This window comes from Neoarius graeffei, chromosome 8 (assembly GCF_027579695.1).
Source record: "Neoarius graeffei isolate fNeoGra1 chromosome 8, fNeoGra1.pri, whole genome shotgun sequence".
NCBI lineage: Eukaryota > Metazoa > Chordata > Actinopteri > Siluriformes > Ariidae > Neoarius > Neoarius graeffei.
This window is the reverse complement of record NC_083576.1, coordinates 3,809,332-3,823,845: the sequence shown is the minus strand read 5'-3', so window position 1 is coordinate 3,823,845 and position 14,514 is coordinate 3,809,332. Positions and strand designations below refer to the sequence as shown.

At 42.0% G+C, this 14,514-nt stretch overlaps 1 protein-coding gene across 1 annotated transcript in view; it reads left to right on the top strand.

Moving 5' to 3' along the window:
- Nucleotides 1–14,514, top strand: part of lingo2 (leucine rich repeat and Ig domain containing 2) — a 367,782-nt gene that overhangs the window by 130,374 nt on the left and 222,894 nt on the right. The window contains exon 2 of the mRNA XM_060926791.1: nucleotides 6,213–6,293. The gene's annotated coding sequence lies outside the window, so the exon portion shown is untranslated. The remainder of the gene's footprint in view (nucleotides 1–6,212; nucleotides 6,294–14,514) is intronic.

Genomic DNA, 14,514 nt, shown 5'->3' with positions numbered 1-14,514 from the left:
CATTGAGCTGAATATTGAGACTTTACAAGAAAACATTCACGAATCAAAATGGAAAACATCATCGCAGAAGGAGATTATAAGGAGTCGAGTATCAGCCTCGACGTAGAAGAGACCAGGTACCACGAACGAAAGGCCGAGAGTTCTCCAAGCCTACCAACTCACGAACAACAACAGCAGACCAATGAAATTGGGTAAACACCAACAAACCTCTGGCTATGAAGATTATGAACCTCCGCAAGTGATTAAAGTTTACCTCCCTTTATTACTCGCCCTTTGTTGAATGCTCGATTCTGATTGGTCAATTACAGCATTCTATGATCTGTAATGTCTGAATGGCTGAATAACAGATCATTGCGATGGACCACATCAATACTGGATGTCAAATTATTGATTTAGTTAGTAAATAGCCATAGCCCCAGCTTTGTGTCAGGGTCCTGCATCATCTTATCAAGGTTTATTTTGCATTATTATCTGGCATGAGCTACTTCCAATAAAATCATGAGCTCTGGGGTAGGTTTCCCAAAAGCATCATAGCATAAAGATCATTGTTAAATGGTACAGCGAGCATCACAGTGAACACTCTCTCTCCTAGTTAAGATGCTCTTAGTGTTAAGAGGCTTGCAGGAAAACCACCCTGATTGGTTCCTTGGTGGGCAGTATTTTCCCATAATGCCTGTGGGCAATTCCAGACTTTCTTTCAAAGGCACCCGCTTTCAATTTTGCAAAAGCAAAAAAAAAAAGAAAAAAAAGATGAACTGGAAATCAAAATGGAATCAAAAATGGCCAAAAGACAAACAAGAGTCACAGAGTTATTCAAGAAATGAGCAACGAAGAGCATTCAAAAACCGCTAATCGCAAACAGAAATTCAGTTTTGAAACCACTAGCCATTTATTCTGCATGCGTGACTCAACTACATTACAAATATGACCTGACTGAAAGCAGTGTCATGCCTCATTATAATGATGTCTGTTTAAGTCTTAGAAATAAAAAAAGCAGAGAATAAACTCCTTATTAACTTCGCTTACTCAGTCATTATGGGAAAATAGCAGACCTAGGTCTTTTTATATGGACCTCAGTCTGATATTTTCCACTAAAGACCTTGTGCTCATTATCCCTTACTTAATCAACTTTGAGGTGATGTTCGGCAACTGAATAAGTAAATGTTTTATTATCTTTCCTTCGTGGCTCAACACGAGATGGCTGAAGCCAATTCTGGCCCATTACAACAGAATAACTATACAAAAACAGAGGATTGGTTGAAATATGCAGTAACTACTTTGACAAAATATCTTCAATTTCATTTTACAATTTATGATCTATGGCTTTGGATGTCGCCGCATTGTTGCGAATTATTCTCCAAACGTAACACAGTGGACTACTGATGGCATTGAAAATGATGACTTGCTACACCACAACCTCATTATAACGAACTCCTTGGGGGACGTCCAAATTAGAGCCCTGCACTCCCGCAGGAGTCCCGCGGGACTCGCGGGACCTGCCGCAAAGCAGTGCAGCGCGGGACAAATTTTGAAAGCTCATTGCGGGCGCGGGCGGGACCGGAAGTGCACATATGCGTGCGCGGGCGGGAGCGGGAGTGCACATATGCGACGCGGGCAGGAGTGGTGATAAGCTGCAGTCCCGCTAACTAAAAATGTGTTTGAAATAAAATTTATAAATTATTAATTTATGTCTATCATATATAATTTGTGCTGGATATTTTATTTGGCATTAGTAAAAACATTTTAAGATGCCTAAATTTGCAGAGAGAGTCAGATTGCCAGATTGAGTGAGGAATGGCATCTTAAATTTGCCATTGATCACCCTAACGGGAAATCCTTTGATCACTCTAATGACTCGCAGTTTACACCCAGCTAGCAAGAGAACTATGAGTGAAGTGATTTACTGCTTGAGTAAGTCTACAACTCTAATCAGAGAGACAGGTTACACAGTGACGGTAGGCTTGACTCAATGCTATCCCAGAAATCCTTCCTGTAATATGCAAATTTGGCTGTCCAATCAGAGGTGGCCAAATTTGCATATTACAGGAAGGATTTCTGGGATAGCATTGAGTCAAGCCTACTGTCACTGTGTAACCTGTCTCTCTGATTAGAGTTGTAGACTTACTCAAGCAGTAAATCAATTCACTTCTCTTACTAGCTCTGCTTTGCAATTAAAAAAATAAAAAAAACCACCATTGGTACAAAGCAAGCCCGTTCACTTTTTTATGCTGATCAGAGATTTACAATGGTTTCTCATGTGATAAAAATGTGTGATTTGCGATTAAATATTTTAATCGCTTGACAGCACAAATTATTATTAGAGACACTACATGCGGAATTCAGAAACAAGGTAAATAATAACAAACGTGAACGTGAGCTGTAGATATGTATGCTCAAATCCACTCAAAGTAGGGGGCGGGGCACCATCACGCTGTGTCAAGACAAGAACTTTCCTGAGAAATAACGCGAACGTCTGCATCATGCAGGATTTGCGGGCGGGAGCAGGACAAAATATGGCAGGCACGGGCGGGAGCGGGACTGAAAATCATAATTTTTTTGTGGGCGCGGGCAGGAGCGGGACTGAAAATCATAATTCTTTGCGGGCGCGAGCGGGAGCGGGACTGCACAATGCGGGCGCGGGCAGGAGCGGGACTGAAAAATCCGACCCACGCAGACCTCTAGTCCAAATAGTCCATTACACTGAAAAGTTTGTAATACTGAAATGGAGGCACTTGTCACAGCAAAGACTCACTCTTACTTAAAGCACGAACAACTGTGTTTAATTTATATTTACGCAAAATTCACTTACATGTTTACAAAGTAAAGGAAACAAGTCACACTCATTGCTTCCACATCTTCTTTCTTTTCAGCCTGTCATATTGATTGGAGTTATGGACGAAGTCTTGGAACTCTTTTTCTTTTGCTTTAAAAGTTTAATTTTTCGGGATGCCACATTCTTTAGACAAATTTGTTGCTTTCTCACCATGGTTTACACACTCCAGGATATGAAGTTTGTCTTCAACGGTGTCACGTCCACACACACACAGCGGTATGCCTCAGACTGCTACTCGCATGCATGTACGCAGCACTATTAGGACTGATTACTATGCACCTGTTCCCCTTAGAGTGCAATCACAGCGCAAGCTTGAAAGGACTCTCACTACACACAGACTCTGTGAAGTTTACACGCTGTACCTTGTGTCTCACATTACCAAGCCTTTGTATCTCTGTGTTGATATTCTGGTTTCCAACCCTCTTTTTTATTTCGGATTTTGCTCTTTGTCTCTGCCTTTTTCTCTTCCTCTTCTGTGCCTCACTTGATCATTGCCTGTTTCTTGAGTCTGCTTGTTGATCACTGATCAGATTGGATCTGTTTGCCAGCGTATCTTTCTATAAAACTCTTCCAGCGATTACATCTGTCTATCGCCTGCATTTTCTGCTGTACAGAGAGCATCTTACATTTTTTTAGGAACCATAACAATGATGTTTATGGAGTAAAGACTCAAGTAAAACTGATTTTACCTTATAGAATAAAGTCCTTTTAAGGGAATTTTTGAAGTCAGGGATTGTTGTTCTTGATAATTTTTAGCGATCAACACCTAAGCGAGGCTCACTAAGCCTTTGTTTTATGGCGTTAGCATGTTTTGTTGACTTGATTACTTATTGTTTTTCTCTGTTGGGAAGAGGAGCTCATGGCTCAGTGTTTTTTTGTTGTTGTTTTTTTTTTTTAAGACTCTGACTCATTGTAACTAAAGGCGGAGGACACGAATTTAGCTTGTATGCAAAAGTTTGTAGCAAAAGAGTTTATTATAGCACGGTTCCTTTAAAGAGGTGATCTTAATGTAAGGATCCTACTGAGGACCTTAAGAAGTGAGTCTTTAAAAGTGATCTTAATAAGGGGAATTTAAAGATTGGGACCTGAAAGATCTTAAAGATCAGGAGTGAGGTGGTGATCACACTGACGAGTGGTAGCACTGGCAGAAGAGTCTGATTTTCTGTTGTTTGCTGTGATTCAGCAGTGGAACAGTTGACACCGTTGGTGACGTAGAGGCAGAATGTTGGCTCGAACTGAACTCGAGTCAACTTTTTGACCATAACACAATGCTCATCTATATCAGTTGAGTGTATCCAAGGAACGTTTCAGGTTCTTTGACCAATCAAAGTGGTAAGATTCATATAGGGGTGGGACAATGAAAATGACAGGAGGAGGTTGTTTTTTTTGTGGAAGCAGTGTTCCATGGGCTCAAACTGATTGAGCTCTCTCTCTCTCTCTCTCTCTCTCTCTCTCTCTCTCTCTCTCAATTTGTATTATTAAAGCCATAAGAGCAAAACTCTATTTATGGTATCTATTTTTTCCAAGTCTTTTTTTTTTTTAACTGTTCCTTTCTGAAAGGGCTGTTAGTGCTTTGCATCACTTAGGAATGAGACAGAACTTTATTCTGGTCTGAATGCTGCATTACACTGCTGCTTGGTTTCCTCAGTGTTCTCCCAGTCTCATAAAAGCATCTTAATAATGGGACCTTAATAGTGGGATCTTAATGACAATCTTAAAAGGTAATAGTAACAAGTAAAGTTGAAAAAATAATCCTATATGAGAGGCGCTAAATGAAAAGTTGTTAATGGGGGGGGGGGGGGGGTGTGTGAATGAGTGGATCTTAATAAGAGGATTTTAAAGGGGGACCAAAATGAGCCAAACTTAATAAGTGAGTCTTAACAAGAGGATATTAATGAAGGGATCATAAACAAGGGGATATTATCAAAGGGGTCATAATAATCAGAAAATAAAGCCTATCTTAGCGGAGGATCAGTGGGATACATGATAAACCAAACGACATGCATCACCCTTGAACTACTTAACAGGCGACCAACAGACATCACAGTCGAACCGAATTTTACACAAGTGTCCAGAAACAAACTTTCTTTTCCTTCTTTATTTAAAGTGATCCACTTTTTTTTCTGTCTGGTTCATCCTCGGCAACTTTCATTAGCAATTCAGAGCTAGTGTTTGCATAATGCTCCGTGTCTCTGTCCTCTGTCTCCTACTGGCCCACTCACAGAGCCTCATTAGTGTCTTTCTTCTCAGACGGACTGAGGGCAAGCGAGTGAGAGAGAAATGTGATTTATTCAGGATGCACGCACGCGCAATCTGACTGTAGGCTTGAGATGTCATGGAGTTTGTCAACTACATAATGATTTCATAAAGTGGCCTGATTTTCTCTTTAAATCTCAGCAAATAAAAAAAAGATGAAAATGAAGAAATTAATTATAAAATTTTAAGACATTAAAGGTTTTACTGCTGAAAAAGTTAAAGCTAGACGGCCTTTCGATTTCATAAAATCGGTGAAATTTAGTTCCGTCTGAAATGTGGTGATTGTGATATCTGTTTGTTTCTGTAATATCTCACAAAATATCAGGCCATTCTGTGGCTGGGAAGTTATTTAATTTGAGGGGATTAAAGCAAATATTGTGCATGAAATCGCTCGCTTGGCGCAGTCAAGCAGACAGAGGAAGTCCGTGTGCGCATGCGCAGGTTTACCTTCTTCTTCTTCTTTTGGGTTTTACAGCAGCTGGCATCCACAGTGTTGCATTACTGCCATCTACAGGTTTCCCTTTGAGCGTGCACTGACAGTTCCATCATTCTGTCGCTAAACGAACAGCTGATCACACTGAGGTGCTCGCTGAGCGCCAATATTTATTAGCTTGGTCCTGCGTTTCCTTTCCTTCGTATAGAACATAACATCTTTTCTTCTCGCTTTCTTTCCGTTACTGTAGTCTCTCTTTCACATTTCATTCGCACACTCACGTCCTCCATTTTTCTCTCCTGTTTCAAATTTGTATCCCACAATGCCTTGCGTGAACGGGGAAAGCCCACCACGTGATGCATGATGTAGTATCTTGAATTGGGTCATGGGGAAGCAGGAAAAAATAGCTGAGAATTTAGGGCCACATGGCCCAAAATTCATTAATTGTTCTATTTTTAAAAACTAATAAAATTGGAAGTCTGTGATTTGAATTCAGTAGCTTTTGGTCACTAAACAAAAATAATTGGGTGTCGGGGAAAATTATATTTATGACCTACACTTGAAAAATCTGAAAGGCGGTCTATCTTTAATGCTGGTTCAAACAATAACATTATTATTATTATTATTATTATTATTATTATTATTATTATTATTCACTACATGTAAATAATATATTTGTTTCTTTTTCAGATCTAAACAGTGAGGAAGAGTGAGATTATTGATGAGCAGGAAACCACACCATGGCTGAAAGGAAGATCATTTTTCTATGTGGTGAGTCTGAGGAACTCTAACACAAAAACACAGCTGTTACAACCAACACACTCTATACACTCTACATATTCTATACACTCTACATATTCTATACACTCTACATATTCTATATGCTCTACATGGTCTATACATTAAATACACTCTTTACACTTTATATGCAATATACACCCTGCACACTCTACATGCCTGACATTCATTATTTAGACTGACATTCTATTCATATTTTTATATTCTATTTGAGGTTTAGATTAATGCACTCATCCTAATACATTATCGTTTCTATTGCTGGGTTTCACACGATGTCACATCCGCCTCATTACTTATTCAGAACTTCAGCTGGTGGTCTACCAAAGCTCAGTTGACAAAGCGTTTGTATGGAGAAGGTTCATTGCTTGCATGAGAAATGCCTTACACTTGTGTTGTTTTAGGCTGTTTAAATCGTTCAAACCATGAAACTGATAAAAGTTTCTTCAGGGCTCCCTGTGAACTAATAAAAAAAGGTGAACAAACACAGGATTTCACAAAAAGACGTCGAGAAAGGTGGCTTTTGAACTTCTGACTGAAATCGAAGGAGTCGAAGCGTGCTGGAGTTTGCAGTGATCACTCGGTGAAGGGTTTGTATTTCCCTCTCAGCTCTGGCCTTAGTGTTTTCCAAGTACTTTTCTTGCTGTGTGTTGTTATTTTACGGTACTTTTTGTAGTCCTGAAGTGCTAAAGTCCCCAGCTGTTTCTTTGTTTACTCCTCACAAAATCCATCTGCGTGAAGGTCGCGACAAAATTCTTCCCCAGCCGTACAGTTACAATGCGCCGTGATCTCTTCTCCATCTTGTTTAACTAAGCTCCAGGTCTTTAAAGGGGTTTCTGATGATCTTTGTGAAAGATTTAGCTGAGAGATAAGAGCCAACGCAAGTGAGAATCAAGCCAACTGTTGTTTGTTTACACTTCAACTTGCAGCGCTTCGTTGTAAAGATGTGAATGATAAGCTTAAAATAAACATACTTCCACGGGCAAAAACAATCCAGGATTCATTTGGCAGTGACTTGATCCCGAGGTCCTTTACCCAGCCACATACAAAACAGTTGTAAGCCTCCATACTCTTCCATGCTTTCATCTGTTTTGCGGTGTAGAAGGACGTCTGCAACACCAGATAGTTGGAGATGTTGGGGAACTCGACTGAAGGGTAGTTTTCCAGATAGTATGACAAATCCTTCTTTCCCAGACTGTCAGGGTCGATTCCATTGCACGTAGCAATCTTCTGAATACATCTAAAGCCAGCAGTGGCTTCTAGATTATGAGCATATTCTAAGTTATCGCTAGTTGTTTGCACTACGACAGCCGTTTAACCCGCCAGCTATTTCACTTCCGGTAAAACCGCTAAGAAAAGTCATGTGACTGAAAACCAGCAATAGTAACAGCTTGTCCATTGGGCAGATGCGCTACATAAACATTTATTTAACATCTCTGGAAGGAGTCTCCAGTGTTAGCGCTGTGCAACATTCAGAGGTGAAGCTGTACCTTTAAGATTTCTGACATCTTCAGGACAGATGAGTTTAAACACCTTTGTGATTTGTCAATAACAAAAGAGGAAATCTTGTGTTTATTATTTTTTTTTATTTTATTTTATAACCTTTAAGAGGGAGAATAACAACAGGCTTGTGTGGGTTTAGATGACTATTTATAGCTGTTAGAACATCAGTGAGAACTGAAGCTAAGTTGCTTTGCAGATGTTCCACAGCATGAAATGTAAAGTGAATATGAAGTGAAAAGCAACTTTGGGACATGCTGCTCTAGGAAAATAATCAACTTCAGGGTGGTAACATTTAGTGAGAAATTGAGAACTCCAGTGGTCAACGTCGTGTTGTTTACAGTAGAACACTTTTATAGTCATTTTTCTGTGATTATTAATATCAGTGCTCTGGAGTTACAGTGGATTGCATCACTGATGGAGAAAATATGAGAGCAAAGATATCTCTCTCTCTATCTCTCTCCTCTCAAATCTGTACACATTCACTTGCTGAGATATACAGTAACTCGATCAAAGTGTGAGCTTACGCAAACAGATTTATTCCCGGAACTACAGTAACACAACCTTCCACTGTGTTTTAACTCGCTTGCTGTATTCAGCGGTGGGAAGAAACGTATGACCTTTTAAAAAATTTCTGTACTTTCTACCTACTACATTTTCAAACATCGCTGTAAACGTTTCATTATAATCATACAGTATCTTCATAAAATCATAAGGTGACTTTTTTTTAGCATCAATTTATAGCCAGTGTGTATTTTCACATTTCACACCCAAGGCTTAAGATCCAGATGAAAAAAAAAAAAAAAAGCCATTGTAGACTCATTAAATGATGAGGAGTATGAGTAGCAATTAAGTATGCTCAAAGAAAACTGCGGATCACATGCCCCTGTTCTGAAGAAGGAATAATGAGCCCTGGATATGCGCTGTAACCCTTTAGTGATCAGCACACCTTAGATTTCAAATCAATATTTTCCTGTGAGTGTATCACGGTTCATTTTATATCTCAGGATCTTGTGCTGGTTCAAAAGACATCCCTTTATAAATATCACATAAATGCAAAGCAAAGATGTAAAAGGGGAAAAAAAATCAAATTTTTAGGCCTGGGAGATTTAAAGATCCACATACAGTATAGTTCAGGATGCTGCTAATCCTTGATTCTTGATTATTATTATTATTTTCTCTGTGAACAAATAAGAGCTTGGTTTACATTAACACTGTGTTTGTCCGCTCAAGCTTGGCAGGCTTTCACAGTGAAGAAACCTGGTGTTAAAAGCCAAACCTGCATCCATCCATCCATTATCTGTAACCGCTTATCCTGTGCAGGGTCACAGGCGAGCTGGAGTCTATCCCAGCTGACTATGGGTGAGAGGCGGGGTACACCCTGGACAAGTCACCAGGTTATCACAGGGCTGACACATAGAGACAAACAACCATTCACACTCATATTCATGCCTACGGTCAACTTAGAGCCACCGATTATCCTAACCTGCACGTCTTTGGACTGTGGGGGAAACTGGAGCACCTGGAGGAAACCCACACAGACACGGGGAGAACATGCAAACTCCGCACAGAAAGGCCCCCATCGGTCACTGGGCTCGAACCCAGAACCTTCTTGCTGTGAGGCGACAGTGTTAACCACCGTGCCACCCCGCCAAACCTGCATTTATTATGTAAATGTGCGGAAGCCATGACCTAAAGGTTAGAGAAGCAGCTTTGGGACCAGAAGGTTCCTGATTCGATTCCCTGGATCAGCAGGAATGGCTGAAGTGCCCTTGAGCAAGGCACCGAACCCCCAACTGCCCCCCCAGGCTGCTTTGGGGTATGTTGTACGTCACTCTGGATAAGAGTGTCTTCTAGATGCCTGTTGTTGTCAGCAGCAGCTGTCCATCGCTAGCAATAATGACTGCTTCATTAGGATGTGCAGAAACGCAGATGGGCCACGAGGCCCACACCAGAGCGACAGAGTCGTCCACAACAGTGGCACGAATGGCCCAGCTGAGCTGCCATGGAATGTCTGGCTTTGTGAGCCCTCATATACTCCCTTTGATGCTTATCTTCAAATGCAGACACTGAGCTTTTAACTATGCTTCGTCATGTTGCTCTACTCGAGGCATCCCTTTCCCACGTCTGATCGATAATTCCGGCATTCTTCATGTTCCTCTTCAAGACTTCTTTGTACCTCAGTTTCTGTCCTCCTTGTCTCCTCTTTTCTTGGCTCATTTCTCCATAAAAAAACAGCTTTGTGTAGTCTTGTGTCAGGCATGCTCCAGATGTGTCCAGCCCAATGAAGTTGGGATGTTCTGGATAAGAGCATCTGCTAAATGCCATTAATGGAATGTAATTAATGTAAATGTTGCATCACCTGCTTGTGCCTTTGTTTGATTTATTTCATATTACATAACATTGCTTCGTTGTAGTGGTCCCTTATGACTGATGGACAGGGGGCCAATATATTGTTCAACAGCTGGCATCAATGATTCCCTTTTCATGTCACAGCAGCTCCTGTGGTGAAATGTATAGCTGCACTTTGACTAAAATTAAGCTATAATCAAAGCTACAAGCAGCTCCACCATTTATAACTTTCCGATCCAAGTCAGAAGTCCATGTTCGCGCTCTGCCATCAGACCGGCTGCCACTTTCACTTTCAGAACAGATTACACAGTGCAGTAATTGGCACTGAGGCCTCAGTATCTCTGAGTAACGACAGTTTTATAGAGTAAGAACAGCTCTCTGGGAAAAGTTCCAAACTCAGAAATGACATGCAGTAGAAACAGGTCTTTTATCCAGAATCTTGTTCAAGGTGTTTAATAGGGTAATTCAAGGTAACAGGATGTTTCAAGCAGGTTTAACATTAACATTATAATAATTTATTACTCAGACAAGAGACTCCAAAAAAGATTACATTTTCTAGAAGCTGATATTATAACAATTATAAAACTAAAGATTTGAGGTCTCTAGCTCAAAGGATACATCCATTAGAGCATATGTTCCAAATGACTGATGTTGTGCTGCAGACAAACTTGAAGCCGACAAGCGAAGTTGTCAATCACCCTGATACACTCTCCCTTCCTGATGGCACGAATCTTCTGGGTGATGGCCATTTTCAGTTCAGCAATCGATTCTCCTACGCATGGTCTTTCAAGAACCCCCAAAGATAAAAATCTGGGGGGGGTTCAGATTGGGTGAATGCGGAGACCACTCTGATTCGCGGCGCTTGCTGATCAGCCATTGAGGGAATCGGTGGTCCAGCCACTCCATTGTGATGTTGGCTGTATATGGAGTTGCCCCATCTTGTTGGAACCATTGCACATCTCAATTCACACCACAACATGACCCAAGTGCCCTCCAGAACTTGTTGAGCACCACAAGGTAACACTCCTTTGTGACAGTGACTGCCTCCTTGTCTGTATCTTCAAACCAAAATGGTCCAGTTATGTCATGTTTTGAGATGGCCACCCAGGCTGTACATTTCACAGAGTGCAAGGGCCTCTGAAGCACCTCATCTGGGGTTTGTGTACCCCAGAACACATTGTTCTTGCTTTTGACATGCCCAGAGAGCAAGAAGTGTGCTTCATCACTGAACCAAACATCATCAAGAAAGTCAGGATCCTCTTCGATCTTCTTTTCGAACCACTGGCACATCACGACACATTTTTCCATGTCAGCTGGTGTGAGTTTATGTTTGATCTGGAGCCTGTATGGGTACAGCTGAAGATCATTGATCATGATTCTTTGCACTGATGCACATGAAAGACCCAGTTCTTGGCTCCGTCTTCGGATGGACTTTTTTGGACTCCTCCCGATAGAATCTCTCACCGCATACACATTGTCAGGTGATCTTGCAGTCAGCTTCCTGCCAGATCTGGGTGTTTCCCCCTTATTGTTGAGGTTGTTTACTGATCCTGTGGCTTGAAATTTGTGTGTCCAATGATAAATTTGGCTTTTTTAGGGATAGTTGTTGAAGTTGAACTTCCTGCGAAGTTTTGCTTGCACCATTTTGAAAGATTTTCCAAATAAGTAGTAACACAAAATATGTTTGTCCAAGGCATTTTGACTAATAATTATTAGTTGTTATGGTCTCCTCTCTACAAATCTGAAAAATTAGAAAAACATTAATATTGGCAGAATTATTAGCAGTGACATGGGTTTCATGTATTTTGAGACACCCTGTAAATGTCACAGCGACATTCACATTGTTCATCAGTAGGTCATACATCGCTTCAGCACTGTAACCAAGTGCAAAGCAGAGGAATCATCTCACTTTCACAGATCCGAGATCACACCAGTTCACCAATTAGCACGATCTGGCAAGATGGTGTGTTTTAGTTAAAATGGGATTTCATACCATCTCCATCTCTTCAACATCACAGCATTGAGATAAACATTCAAAACTATCATTTTTAATTTCAGAACTAGCGTATGGATTCGTGGAGCTTCAAGATGTCCGTAGTTAAAATTTACTGATGAGATGAAAGCAGTCATATTGAAGCAACAATGCCTGTACAATATAGATTATGCTGACAGATGTGAAAAACAACTGCACATGCACATGAAAAACAGTGTCAGTATGTCACAATCAGTCTGAGAAGACGTTCATCCAGAACATCGAGAACATCCATCTGCTTGGTATATTAACATGCATTTAATGAAAAAAAGGGGGAGAGGGATTGTTGTACTTGTTGCTAGGCAGCAGAAAAATCATGAGAAATGTATCATTCCAATAAACAGGAAGCAGAAAGAAAGAAAGAAAGAAAGAAAGAAAGAAAGAAAGAAAGAAAGAAAGAAAGAAAGAAACTGTCTATTGTCAGAGCTGCTGTTACTGAAAATGCATCAAAACCTCCTGACCAATCAGAATTTTGACTCAAAGACCTTGTGATATAAAATAAGTAACATATTAACCAGTTGAAGCAGTGTGTATGGGTGTGTGTGGGTGTGTGGGCTGTGTGACCATTCGAAGCAGTGTGTGTTTGTGTGGGCTGTGTGACCAGTTGAAGCGGTGTGTGTTTGTGTGGGCTGTGTGACCATTCGAAGAGGTGTGTTTGTGTGCAGGTTGAGTGACAAGTTGAAGCGGTGTGTGTGTTTGTGTGGACTGTGTGACCAGTTGAAGCAGTGTGTGTTTGTGTGGGCTGTGTGACCATTCGAAGCGGTGTGTGTTTGTGTGGGCTGTGTGACCATTCGAAGAGGTGCGTGTTTGTGTGGGCTGTGTGACCAGTTGAAGCGGTGTGTGTTTGTGTGGGCTGTGTGACCATTCGAAGCAGTGTGTGTTTGTGTGGGCTGTGTGACCAGTTGAAGCGGTGTGTGTTTGTGTGGGCTGTGTGACCATTCGAAGAGGTGTGTTTGTGTGCAGGTTGAGTGACAAGTTGAAGCGGTGTGTGTGTTTGTGTGGACTGTGTGACCAGTTGAAGCAGTGTGTGTTTGTGTGGGCTGTGTGACCATTCGAAGCGGTGTGTGTTTGTGTGGGCTGTGTGACCATTCGAAGAGGTGCGTGTTTGTGTGGGCTGTGTGACCAGTTGAAGCGGTGTGTGTTTGTGTGGGCTGTGTGACCATTCGAAGCGGTGTGTGTTTGTGTGGGCTGTGTGACCAGTTGAAGCAGTGTGTGTTTGTGTGGGCTGTGTGACCATTCGAAGCGGTGTGTGTTTGTGTGGGCTGTGTGACCATTCGAAGCAGTGTGTGTTTGTGTGGGCTGTGTGACCATTCGAAGCGGTGTGTGTTTGTGTGGGCTGTGTGACCATTCGAAGCAGTGTGTGTTTGTGTGGGCTGTGTGACCATTCGAAGCGGTGTGTGTTTGTGTGGGCTGTGTGACCAGTTGAAGCGGTGTGTGTTTGTGTGGGCTGTGTGACCATTCGAAGCGGTGTGTGTTTGTGTGGGCTGTGTGACCATTCGAAGCGGTGTGTGTTTGTGTGGGCTGTGTGACCATTCGAAGCGGTGTGTGTTTGTGTGGGCTGTGTGACCAGTTGAAGCGGTGTGTGTTTGTGTGGGCTGTGTGACCATTCGAAGAGGTGCGTGTTTGTGTGGGCTGTGTGACCATTCGAAGCGGTGTGTGTTTGTGTGGGCTGTGTGACCATTCGAAGCAGTGTGTGTTTGTGTGGGCTGTGTGACCAGTTGAAGCGGTGCGTGTTTGTGTGGGCTGTGTGACCATTCGAAGAGGTGCGTGTTTGTGTGGGCTGTGTGACCATTCGAAGCAGTGTGTGTTTGTGTGGGCTGTGTGACCATTCGAAGAGGTGCGTGTTTGTGTGGGCTGTGTGACCATTCGAAGCGGTGTGTGTTTGTGTGGGCTGTGTGACCAGTTGAAGCGGTGTGTGTTTGTGTGGGCTGTGTGACCATTCGAAGAGGTGTGTTTGTGTGCAGGTTGAGTGACAAGTTGAAGCGGTGTGTGTGTTTGTGTGGACTGTGTGACCAGTTGAAGCAGTGTGTGTTTGTGTGGGCTGTGTGACCATTCGAAGCGGTGTGTGTTTGTGTGGGCTGTGTGACCATTCGAAGCGGTGTGTGTTTGTGTGGGCTGTGTGACCAGTTGAAGCAGTGTGTGTTTGTGTGGGCTGTGTGACCATTCGAAGCGGTGTGTGTTTGTGTGGGCTGTGTGACCAGTTGAAGCAGTGTGTGTTTGTGTGGGCTGTGTGACCATTCGAAGCAGTGTGTGTTTGTGTGGGCTGTGTGACCATTCGAAGCAGTGTGTGTTTGTGTGGGCTGTGTGACCAGT